Source organism: Orbicella faveolata, unplaced genomic scaffold, assembly GCF_042242905.1.
Source record: "Orbicella faveolata isolate gen_17 unplaced genomic scaffold, um_ofav_v1 contig_24, whole genome shotgun sequence".
Taxonomy (NCBI): Eukaryota; Metazoa; Cnidaria; class Anthozoa; order Scleractinia; family Merulinidae; genus Orbicella; species Orbicella faveolata.
In genome coordinates this window covers 27,826,973-27,839,555 of record NW_028301552.1, presented here as the reverse complement: position 1 = coordinate 27,839,555, position 12,583 = coordinate 27,826,973, and the positions used below count along the sequence as shown (strand labels likewise).

The following is a 12,583-nucleotide window of genomic DNA, read 5'->3' as shown; positions in this document are numbered from 1 at the left end:
CAAAAATCAACCAATACGATCGCTCCTCTTGCCTACTCAGGTACGTCTGAAATTTCAATTGACCAATCAGGATTTAGCAGCTGGAAAACTGTACTGTCCTGGCGTCAAATGCATGTAAACAGGAAAGGTATTGAAGTCGTTCCACTTTTCTCACTGGAAACTATAGTTAATACTCACGAAATAATTTCAACACCCATATCAGATTGTAAAAAGTGACAAAATATAAAACATGTTGTGGCTTTTAATTTGGCACCAAAAGTAGGCCACCTGCGTTTGGCAACTTGCTCAATGATCGCTGTCGCCAGGTAAGACAATAGTTGCGTCATTTGGAAAACAAAATATGCTTTTCCTCGTCAAAATAAACTCAGAATTAAGTAGAAGAGGCTAAGACAACTTTAGTATTGTCTTTCTTTTTCCAGCTGCGAAAACAAAAAAGACTATTATCGACGGTGTCGTTTTGGCTGTTTGAATTTGACTACCGCTCGTATTGCGGACGCAGCCACCTCTTAGCAGTGCAGTGTGTAATAAGTATTTGGTCGGGATTCGCTTTCTTCTACTTTAATAATTAATTTATAAAAACATAAAACGCTATGTTGGCTCTCAATCAGAATTACGCCCATGAAGTTCGCGGTGTCTCAGTTTTGAGCATGTGCTTAAAGTTCGCGGTGTCTTTAAAATCTGTCATAATTTTTTTTCTAAACATTTTTAGTTGCGTAACACAACTCCCAGCTTCCTCGGGACTGGAATAGGAGCCCTCGGTCTATTCCTGTACGGTCACACCTCGCTGCGCTTGTTCCGTACTTTTAAGACCTGGGGTGAAATTCTCCCAGAACAGTCTTCGCACTTGGTTAGCATGATCGATTTATGTAATAGCGGAGCTCCGGCGACCCGAAGGGCCGCCAAGCGGAGCCCCATGCTCATATGGGAAAGAAAAGGAAACCCATGAATGGATTTTCTCATGGTTTTCATGGCTAGCGGAATTGTTCGTGGGCGCGTACGCACGACGACGACGACTTCGGCGGCGGAGTTGCCCAACATGGCGGCCATACTCCAGCTAATAGGTTGACAGAGAAATGTACCCTCGGTTTGTAGCGGAAGAATGACATTTTTTGGCGGGATTTTTAAAGAAAAGAAAACTCATTTCTATTTGTTATGTCGACAAACGATAGTGGAGGTTGATCTAATGTTTTTAAGATACGGTTGCACTGAAGCAAAAACACAGAAAGCAAGAATTAACAGGCAAAGAGGTAGCGAAGAAGATCGCGACAAAGAGCGGGCCAGCTCTGGGGAACGAGGCGAAACAGTACTGAACAATGCCATGAATTATAGCGAGTCAAGGGCTAGAGAAAGGAGGTGAAATAATACCGAACAATGCCGTGAACGAAAGCTAACGAGGGCTATAGAAAGGAGGCGAAAGTACCCGACAAACTGACTCAGAAGACTTGAGAACTTTCCAAGCATGTTTAAAAATTCGCGCGCGACGTGATGCTGTACAGCCGTGCAAGAAAGTCACATGATTTGGATAGTGCTATGTCGCACATGATGGTCTGCGGTTTTGTTACTATTATGCGCACGCATGCCATGTGCACCTGTTGTTGAATATGAACCGCCATGTTTGATTAAACGTTGTTGTGTTGTACCAGTTTGATTTATTAATTCCGCGAGACACAACAGATTGGCGACGAGGATTTAGATCCTACGCAGCAACCAGAGAAAGTTCGAGCTTTCGCCACTATGCCGATTGGAAAGATTGAAGCGTTTGACGAAACGAACGACGATTGGAACGCCTATGTGGAACGTATAGAGCAATACTTCATCGCCAACGAAATCAAGGAAGACAAGCAAGAGGCCGTAATGCTAAGCTTAATGGGAAACAAAATGTATGGATTACTACGCAATTTGGCCGCCCCAGCCAAGCCATCCAGCCTGTCTTCAAGACTATCGTAGAAACACTACAGAAGCATCTGTCACCGAAACCACTGCTCATAGCAGAACGATTCCGCTTTCACAAAAGGAACCAACTCGAAGGTGAAACCGTAAGTACTTACCTTGCTGAATTAAAGAAATTGTCGTTGTATTGTGAATTCGGAACTAACTTAAATGACGCGTTAAGAGATAGACTAGTGTGTGGACTACACAATGAACTTATCCAGAAACGGCTGCTCTCCGAGCCAGATTTGTCATTGGCCAAAGCGTCAGAAATTGCCTTAGCAATGGAAGCGGCAGCGAAAGACACACTTGAATTGCAGGGTAACATTAATAAAGAGTCTGAAGTCAACAAAATAAACAAGGATAGCAAAAGAGTTCCAAAAGGGAAAGATGATGTCAAATCAAAATCTCATTGTTATCGATGTGGGGGTAGTACACACGAGTCAGCCAAGTGTTACTTCAGGAATGAAACATGCCGAAAATGTGGGAAACTAGGCTATATCCAAAGAGTATGCCGCTCAGGAAAGAGTCAGAACTCTACCCGAAGACGAAGGGATGAGAACCCCAACCTTCACTCGTTCGAGGTAGATGATGAGTGTGATGATGATAGCTTGGTGGCATCCCTAGAAGTCAACAATGTTAACTATGGGATAGTTGGTGACGTCATCTGGGTGACACCAAAAGTTAATGGCCACACAATGAAGATGGAACTAGATACAGGTTCAGCGATATTTACACTCCCCTTGGAGACGTACAAGGAAACCTTCCCAAACACACCTCTGGCTGACACTACCGCTATTTTGAAAACCTACTCAGGAGAGAAGATAACACCAGAAGGCAAACTACTCGTTCGCGTGGAACACAACAACCAAGTCAAGGACTTAACATTGTATGTAGTGAAGACACAAGGGCCGGCGTTGTTTGGAAGAGATTGGCTACACCAGATACAACTCGATTGGAAAAGGATCTGTGCTATTTCAAAAGATTAGCCGACACAAGACACCCAGAAGAAATTAGAGAGACTCATAGACGACTATAGTGAAGTGTTTAAGGATGAAATCGGCACATTCAAGTCAGCCAAGGCGAAACTCGCGTTGAAGGAAGGCAGTCAACCAAAGTTTTGTAAAGCAAGGCCTGTCCCATACGCCATGAAACCTAAGGTCGAGGTGGAGCTGAAACGTCTAGAAAAAGAAGGCATTAATAATTGCATTATTAATATTAAGTGGGAAGGAATGCTATGTCGCTCATGATGGTCTGCGGTTTTGTTACTATTATGCGCACGCATGCCATGTGCGCCTGTTGTTGAATTTGAACCGCCATGTTTTATTAAACACTGTTGTGTTGTACCAGCTTGATTTATTCAATTCCGCGAGACACAACAGATAGGTGATGAGCAAGAGAAATCAAACGTTCCTGAGTGTTTAGAGAAATTACAGAACAGTAAACACAGCGGTAAAAAGTGGTTGATTCGTTGATCTATCGAAAAGATTAGTTCAGTGCAGTCTTCACAACTTTTGCCGCAAGTTTCTGCCTGCCAGGAAGATTTACACTGGCCGAACTGAATTGCCGACTTGCGGTAACTGACTTTTGTTGTGGCGTTTGCTATGAAAATTGACAAGTTGCCTCGGCGATTTAAGCTTATTTTCAATTGGAATCCTTTTTAAAGTCTTCCTTATTTGAAGCCATCCTGTGAGACATTTTATAAATTACGTCGTTTTAATTTCGCTCATCTCTAAACAATAACACGTGAGTCGCTTTGTGGAGAAGCCGGTCGTTTCGCCTACAGGATGATTCGCCTACAAGTCGATTCGCCTACACTTAAGACGATTCGCCTACACGTTCTGAGATGTTTCGCCTACATTGAAGTCGATTCGCCTACACGATCTGAGATATTTCACCTACATCGAAGCTTACTTTTAAAATAGAACAGAAGAATAAAGTTTACTTTAACTCAATGGTATATGTGTGTTATCGGATTAATTTTCTCCGAAGCGGACAAGAAAACAGCGCGCAGACTAAGTTCTAGTTCTAGTCCGCTTAGTTTCGTTTTCTCAACAGTGACCCGCGTAAGGTGCGCGTAATTTTTTTTGCTTTGTTATTAGCTTATACTGTCACACATTCGCGGCAAGCCGATTTTCTTAACAATAAGTGTAATTTTTTCTGACGCGCTCGTGATCAGGACAAGCCGATCGATCTACAAATTGTAAAAGACAGTTTATAATTTAGATAGTCTTTGTGGAGGTTGTTGTAAGTTGCAAACAAATTAAGTTTTCTGTCGATTTTCGTCGTCAACTTAAGATTATGACCTCACGTTTAAAAACAAACTTAACCAAAACCGTATTTGTAAAGACGGCCGGGCGAGTTTTGAAGTTTTCTCTGTGTTAGTTGGCACAGCTGCTTCGTAGAAGGCTAAAATTTCTTCTTCTGTTGTTGAAAACCAAGAAAGGTAAACCATTTTAAGCCGAAGCGAACAGGATTTGCTAAATTTACTTTTGACGTTCCTATGTGAATATCTGCATATTGTGATTACAAAGTATGGAGATTTCCTCGTTTGTTATTTCAATTTATTTGGTTTTGCGAAATGCTTGGGTGAATTCCCAGGTTAATTTGGTTGAAGACTGGTAAAGCTACCGCCGATAAAATGACTGCAAAGCTAAATTAAGCCGTCGGCAAAAATACACACTGTAATCTTCAAATTTAAGCGCGAATAATTATTAAACTTTAACACTGCAACTTAAACGAATTTTCTTTATCCTTTCTTTTATTCGGTCACCTTTCATTGAGAAGGGATTTGTTGTTGATACTCAGATGTAGTGATATGCATATTGTGTTTATAAGGTAGATTTCCTCGTTTTATTTTGTCTGTCCAATTAGTTCGGTTTGGTGAAAATATTATGCTTATATAGTCCAAATGTCGAGTAGACGATTATGCATGTAAATCCTGTCTGCAAATAAGGCTCTACTTTGAGTTCGATTTGCTATTTCATCTTATTAGTGCCACTGCTTTTGGTTGGAAGTACATGGGCCCTATTTTCTTAATGAGAGGTTATTCCCCAATGCAGTATTTACACTTAATATGGAAATGTTCCTCAAAAGTGAGATAGTACTAATAAAAAAAAAATGTGAAGAGTTTTACACGGTAAATTGAACAGTGTAAATAACATTTACATACTTAGAAAAAATTTAGGGTGTAGAAGTTCTTGCCCTGACCATTTCTCGGGAATAAAAATAACTTTTACATACATAAATACACAGTTTAGTCGGTGAGAGCGCTCTTTTCTCTACACACTCTCTCTCTCTCTCTCTCTCTCTCTCTGCTCTCTTCTTCACACTGATTTTTTTATTTACTAACTCATTGACCGAATGTCACTGACTGTTTTCTTTGTTGTGCTTGTACACCTTTTTGCTCGTCGAAGAAAGTTTCAGTTTCTTTCTGGCTGTTTCCTTTGTCCTGTCTGGCACCAATTTGTGAATTCCCTATTCTCCTTAAATTTTATCTCGTCAGGGTGACAGAATGCACTCTCAGTGTTCAATCATTGTTTTCAGTCGCCATAATTTTCAGGAAAAAAGCAGTAGTTTTCTTAATTTCCTTTTACTTTGTGTTAGGACCTTTTAGCATGCCCGTAATTGGCCCATGGGCATTACGGGAGAATAATTTTCAAGTAAAGAATTAGATTCGTTTTAGTGGTAAGTATTTTTAAATTATTATGAATTAGGCATTTCTTTTTTCTTATTTTTCTTATTTTAGTCGCAGTTGAGGTTTTATGATTTTACCGATGTATACCATGTAAATGTAAATAATGCACTTGAATTAGCCAATCAGAGTGTGCATGATATCAGCGTTCAACACAAGCCATATGTAATAAATGTATGTGAATGATATTGTTATGACAGGGAACTGTACAGGGCAAGAACTTCTTCTTTCGTAAATTTATATATTAATTCCTCTCAGCGCTGTCAAAATGTCTCAGGAACCTTCATTTTTCATAGTCCATTATTTTCCACCATACCTAGCACAGAAGCTCACCAAATCCTAACTAATAACCAACGTGTGTGTATCTCTGGCTTTTGGTGTGTACTACGTGTATATTCTGTTTTCCTGCCTTAACTGCTAGAAACAATTTTGACAGAGCTGTTTCAACAGTTTCACTTAAATTAATTGCCAGTAACAGTGCTACATGTAGCAGTGTTATCGAGTATGAGCTTTATGTAGGGTTTTAAATTTTCATTTTTTTATGATTACAGAAGACAACAAAATATACATGTGTATACATAACCTGATGTTCGCGTTGGTTGCGAATCGTAGTTCATAATAGTCATCCTATCACAGGTAAGGGAGAAAAGTTCAGAAAGTTTAGAGCATCTCTTCCCCCAGCACACCTTCCGTCTACAGGTGCAATAATTGAGAGGTTATATATATACGAACAGTAATGTAAAGTTATAGATTTAACATTAAAATCTGACATTTGAACACCTCCTTTGCTAAAACTAGTCACGATTTAATTGTTTTCACTCCCTGTGAATTCATAGAGATTCTAGAGGCAAATTATCACCAAATGTGGAAGTCCTGTCTTCAAGTGAGGGAAAATGACGCAAAAAAAGTTACAGTAAAAGTAAAAAGAATTGTGAATGCTGATATGGTGTACATTATACATCATTTAAAGGTATTTGGTGAGTGCCAAAGGCATAACATTTCATGTATTGCTTTTTCAGGACAAATTGTATAACAGTGACGTTTTAAAAGGTGTGAGCAGAAAAATAATGAGTACATTGTCCAGGCAGTACCAGTTTATGGACGGCATATGCAGACAGTGAGAGGTACTGTATGCATTACCAGGTAAGTTTGGTTTATGCTTTTGACTCTTGTACTTGGATTTTGCGTCATTTCATCACAAGAATAGGTAATGAAAGATGCAATAGTTGCTGCAAGTTATTTTTGAAGGCAAACTTATAAGTCTGCCTATGCTGAATAACACACTGTTAAAGATGGAGCAACCCTAAAACCAGGAAATCGGAATCCGGAATCCGGAACCCAATCCTGGAATCCAGAAACTGGAAACCGGAATCCACAAATCAAAGAAAACAAGTTCTTTAAATACTCGAAAATTGTTTTCCTTAGGTTTTTGCCTGTAAAAAAGAAGCGGCCAAGTAAAAAGGACCTGAAACTTAACCTTTTTTGAAAGAAAAATTCCCCATCTGTTGAAATTCGTGCAACCGTTATTTCTAGTGAGGGCTATGATTATGAGAGTCCTAGTAAAGTGCGTCGTAATTTTATTCCAAGCACCCTGAGAGCGTCTAAAATAAGCTTGTTGGTAATTAACCGCGCGGCCATGGGCCGAGCATGGTTCATGTTCTACCCGTGGCTTATTTTTTTTTTGGCAGTGACCAGACCCAAACTTTCTCTCGGCCAAATTTTAAATCATGCAACCTGTGATGTTTATTTGCCAAAAGCTGTTGAAATATTAATACGAGGACAATGTTACGGATATTTTTTCTTTACTTGTGTGTAAAATATATTTTCTTTTGGTTTTATCGAAGCGTTGGATTCGAAGGGAAATAATAAATACGCTAAAAACACTAAAAAAGGGTATTATGTCAGCCATGGAATGCACTGACATTGCAGCTTTCATTTTCGCTACGTGACAACTAAGATCGTGTTTACTTTGCAAGTTTATTTTGCCAGAAGCGATAGTCATTAATTTTTTTGCAGTTTTGCTAGTATTCTTGTGGGTTCCGGCAAATGAAGCAAATTCTTTGGCTGTTTCATCGCAGTGAGTTAAGAGATTTGAAGAAAAATTAAATATTTGCTGAGGTAAACAAGAGCTTGCCAGAACTTGCAACGTTTAAGTTAGTGCTAGAAAAAACACAACTGTTCTAAAATTAGCCGTGGATAGCGTAAACCCTCTGGTTGTGTGACTTGCGTGAGTACATGTACTTCAAAGCACAAACAATGGCCGCAACCGCATGTAGGCACTCGCTCACATGCCAATGCAGAAAAACACTAGACTCTTATTTACCCTGCTCAGACACTAGAGACAGATACCAGAGCCTGCTGGCAGACTATGAGTAACTCTATCCACCCGAAAAAGCACTAACCCTGACTGGATAGTGATTTACCCAATGGATAGCTTTATCCAGCTTTTGAACAATCGCGCGAGATGTATAGCTAAGGGTTGTTCAGAACTTGTCAATAATTTTTTAGCAATTACAGCTTGTGGCTGAAGTAAAGCCAAGAAAATAAATAACAGCAAAATAATTTTTCCCCATATTTATTTATTAGACATTGCTGAAGTGAATTATTAATATTTTCTATCATCATTCATAATATCTGGTTTCCGGATTCTGGTTTCGGGTTCCGGATTACGGTTTCCGGTTTCAGTGTTTTAGGGTTGCCCTTAATGGTGTACGTGCATGTTAATCTTGAATAATCTGACATTTCAGAGAGTTTAAAAATATCATATCATATCTGTGATGGTTCTGAAGTGGAGGGTTGCTACACGTACATGTAAATGTCTCATGCACGGTTTTTCACCTGTTATGATTCAGCTGCCAATAGTTTCTGTATCTGTTGGTGTGCAACGATCTACACCAATATTTCAACCTAATAATGTACAGTGTATATTAATTAACCAAATTATGTTGTTTTTAGTTGACCAATGCTACTACATAGTAATGTGATGCAAATTACATGTGCTCTCGAAAGCAAGTGGCCAAGTTCATAACAGTTATATATGTTTGCTTTGCATCTCAGGGCAGAGCCTGTCACTGTGGAAGTTTTGGTACCATCCCCCTAACATTTGATTCACTACTGAAGACACTCAGTAAACAACTAACAATGAAGTACACTGTATATCAATGAAAGGAATGTCATCTGTTGGTTATAAATTGTAATTGATATGTCTTTGTATGTTCAGTGGTGTTCAAATAGCAGCTATATACAGTATGATTACATCCCTGTTCCTCTCAGTCAATATATGAACAGTGTACACATGGGCAGCCTGGATTAAAACATCAAAGATTTTCAAAGCAACCATGGCCAGGTGAGATACATGTATTTCTAAAGAAATATAAATTCAAGGTCCTTAAGATTGTATATAGGGATTGATTTTTATTGTAAACAATATCTTACTGAGTGTATTTTCTTGTGTACTAATTGTTGTAGAACACAGAGATCACTATTATGACAGAGATATGTGTGAAAAGTTCCATAAAAAAATGCACTGCGAGCAAATTAAATCATCATAGATGCAGCTTCTGAGAGATCCCTAATATTAATGGCACATACATTGTACATACATGTAAATGAGTTCAATAATTTATTACTTAAGATTGTAATGCTTTGTTTGGTTTCTCTATATTTACAGACAACTTGATGCCATAATAATTTCTGCACTAAGTTCATTGAACAAACTGACTCGGAAGTTGAGTTCTGCAACCCATACTGCGTGTAGTAATATCATAGCTGCAACATTGTGATAGATACCCTGTATTACATTATTAAGAAACACCTATTATACATGTATTAACTAATTATTTAAAGTGTCTGTTAAGTTAATCAGTTTTTCTTAGAGATAATTTACTCACCATGTCACAGTTTAGTTAAATAATTGCTTTTTTGGCTTAAAAATGATATTTATTGTGCTTGGTTTATGTTGCTCTTAAATCAATTTTGTGATAACCTGCATTGGGCATGGCATAAATTAATATTTTGCCAACACGAAATGGAGAACTGGGTCTTAAGCAAAGTTGCACAATTAGTATTTTCGTAGAAAGAAAGAGTGGAGAAATTTGAGACATTCTACCGACAGCCTTGCCATTCGCAACGTCCAATAAGGTTAATTTTTTTCCTTAGTGTTGTACAAGTAGTGTTCTCTAATTTATAAATTATTTCAATCTGTTGTTTAAATGATTGCCTTGTAACCTCATGTCCAGCTTTGGTGCATGTAGGATATTGATGTATTGTTTATCCATTTTGCTGTAAATTACCTTTAATTGATGTGTCAATCAAATCATATCTTGGATATGCTGGCTTTTTCTGACAAGTGTACCTGTGCCTCATAATCTTTGAGAGCGTTTGGTTGTGTAGTGCTGACAAAATACACGTACATAATATAACTTACTCATAGCTTACTTATAATTCTTGGTATAATTTATTCATAGCAAAATTAACTAATGGTACCCAATAACAGCTCCGGTAGTCCACAATCTCAGTCGAGAAAAAGAACAAATAACTTTGGAATTGAATAATACAATTATTATCAGAAGCCTGTGCAAGTATTCATGATCAGCAACAAAAATATCATATTTATCGTTCATGCCTGAGTGATTTTGCTTATACTTATACTTTGAGATATGATGCAAATCCTTTCAGCAGGAGGAGACTCCATACGAAAATGAAGATGGCTAACTATCTTTGGGGATCAAGTTTGAAAACAAACTTTTTAACTTTTTACATGTGTATACTATTTTGATATTTTTGTGAGATTTCATTTGGTAGAGATTTGGGGACTGCGTATATTGTAACCACCTCATTTCAGTCATACCCCACAACAAAAAACTGTGTAAACGTCTTTCGTGCGGGAGTCCCTATGTTAACTAAGAAGGAATATAATGATTAATAACAATGTCTTGTCTTTCTCAGTAAGAAAGAACAAGAAATGCCACCAAAAACCATAGAAGACAGTTCTGTTATGTGATCAACATTTTTGGTGGCACCCCTGAAATCCTTGAAATCATGGCTCTATTTTCATCATCACACCATCTTACACCTCAATCTGTTGATGTAATCCTATTTCGGGCTGAAACTATAAAATCGCTCGCAGTTTATCTCACATACATGTACATGTTGGATTATTTTCATTAGTAACAACATTCCAAAAAATAACTGACGAGCTCTGCTTTTAGGCTTGGCTAAATCTATATATTATATATTTATTGGCGAGGACTTAGAAATTATCTGATTCAGTTTTTACGAAAGTTTCCAGACAAATGATTTTATCATACTTTGTCATTTCACGTTTTTATTGCCCGATAACAAAAAAAAAATCAAAAAAAATGTTAGAAGCTGTCGAGGAAAAGGTTGTTGTTATTCATCGTGGTAGATGCAGTAATAAAGTGTATTATCGTTTGTGTCACGATGTAGTCACTTGAGATGTAGATCGCGACGTTTCGACTGCTTACTGCTGGTCTTCTTAGTGCGACCAAAGGACATCGTCAACCCGGCTAAACAAGATGGTGTTGTCTACAGGATTCCCTGTGAGTGCGGCAAAGTCTACATCTGGGAAACAGGGAGATCTATGCAGGAGAGGATCAAAGAACACGACAGGGATATACGACTCGCCCGTACCCAGACCTCCGCCGTTTCTGAACACACCCACGAGACCGGCCACTATCCTATCTGGAATGAGGTCAAGTTTATTGATCGAGATCCTCACTGGTACACATGTAGGGTCAAGGAAGCTATTGACATAAGACTTCACCCTAATAACATCAACAGGGATAGTGGAATTAAAATTCCTGAAGCATGGATGCCCACGATCAAAATACACAACAAAAGGAGAACGGTACAACAGCGGACCACTGAGGGAACAGCTACTCGCCGGAACAATGGAACAATAGGAGGATCGAAATGCACCAATCAAAGCCGACCTTTGTGATATAAATGATTTCGTGCAATCAGTCGACCTTATCGCCTGAAGAAGACTAGCAGTAAGCAGTCGAAACGCCGCGATCTACATCTCAAGTGACTACATCGTGAGACAAACGATAATACACTTTATTAATGTTAGAAGCTGTTAGAAGAGGAAGTTGCGGCACAAAACACAAAAGCGAGCAATTTAGTGAAATTAAAAACGTTGAATTTATCAATCTTTCGGTCCTTTTTGAATGATATTCACAGTATTTCTAAAGGTCCCTGCACGAATTAGTTCGTTTTCAAAGGTCTTCTTCGCCTGTCTGAAAAGACGTAGCAAAATCATGATGAGGTTTTGTACACGCAAACTAGCGTCTCTGTTTAGCTAACTGTTGACCTGCTTTTCCGTTAACAGATTTTAGTGTCAACGGACTAATTTTTACGCTTTTTTTTTCTTGCCTGTCCTCCACACTAACATTATTGAAAAGCCTTGGGTTAGGTTATAGGGTTAGCAGTCCACAGTTTTCGAAGTTGAAGATAATGAACTAACGAGGTTTCACAGACGACTAAACAACGCTAAACATTATTGAAAACATTATTGAATTAAGAGCCATCAACGCTAAACATTAGTGAATGGAGAGCCATCGAGTGAAGCGACATAACACGCATACCCCAGAAGTCGGAGAAATAGTGCTGATTCTAGGAGAAGAGAAAAACCAAGGACGTTGGAAGAAAGGGAAAGTGATCCGAATCGTGAGAGGAGATGACGTGGCGAGGGGTGTGATCTTACCACACAAGGGGAAGCAATTGGAGAGACCGATACAGTCTGTGTGCCCCTCGGAGATCAGAAGCGCGGAACATGAGCCAGAACAAGCTTGAACAAGACGCTTGTTCGAAGAGAATGGAACCTACCAGAGAAAGGAGGCGAGCAACTTTGGACGCAGCATTTCGCGTTAAGAATATTCTTAGAGACAATGATTAATACATAAGGACTGCATTTGTAGTAAAAATTGCGAAACAATA

At 38.7% G+C, this 12,583-nt stretch overlaps 1 long non-coding RNA gene across 1 annotated transcript; it reads left to right on the top strand.

The window, feature by feature from the left end:
- Window positions 1-8,646: 8,646 nt before the first annotated feature.
- On the top strand, window positions 8,647-10,813 carry LOC149111188 (uncharacterized). The gene is made up of 2 exons (XR_016207693.1): window positions 8,647-8,969; window positions 9,294-10,813. It is a non-coding gene; the product is annotated as an uncharacterized LOC149111188 (long non-coding RNA).
- The last annotated feature ends 1,770 nt before the right edge of the window (window positions 10,814-12,583 follow it).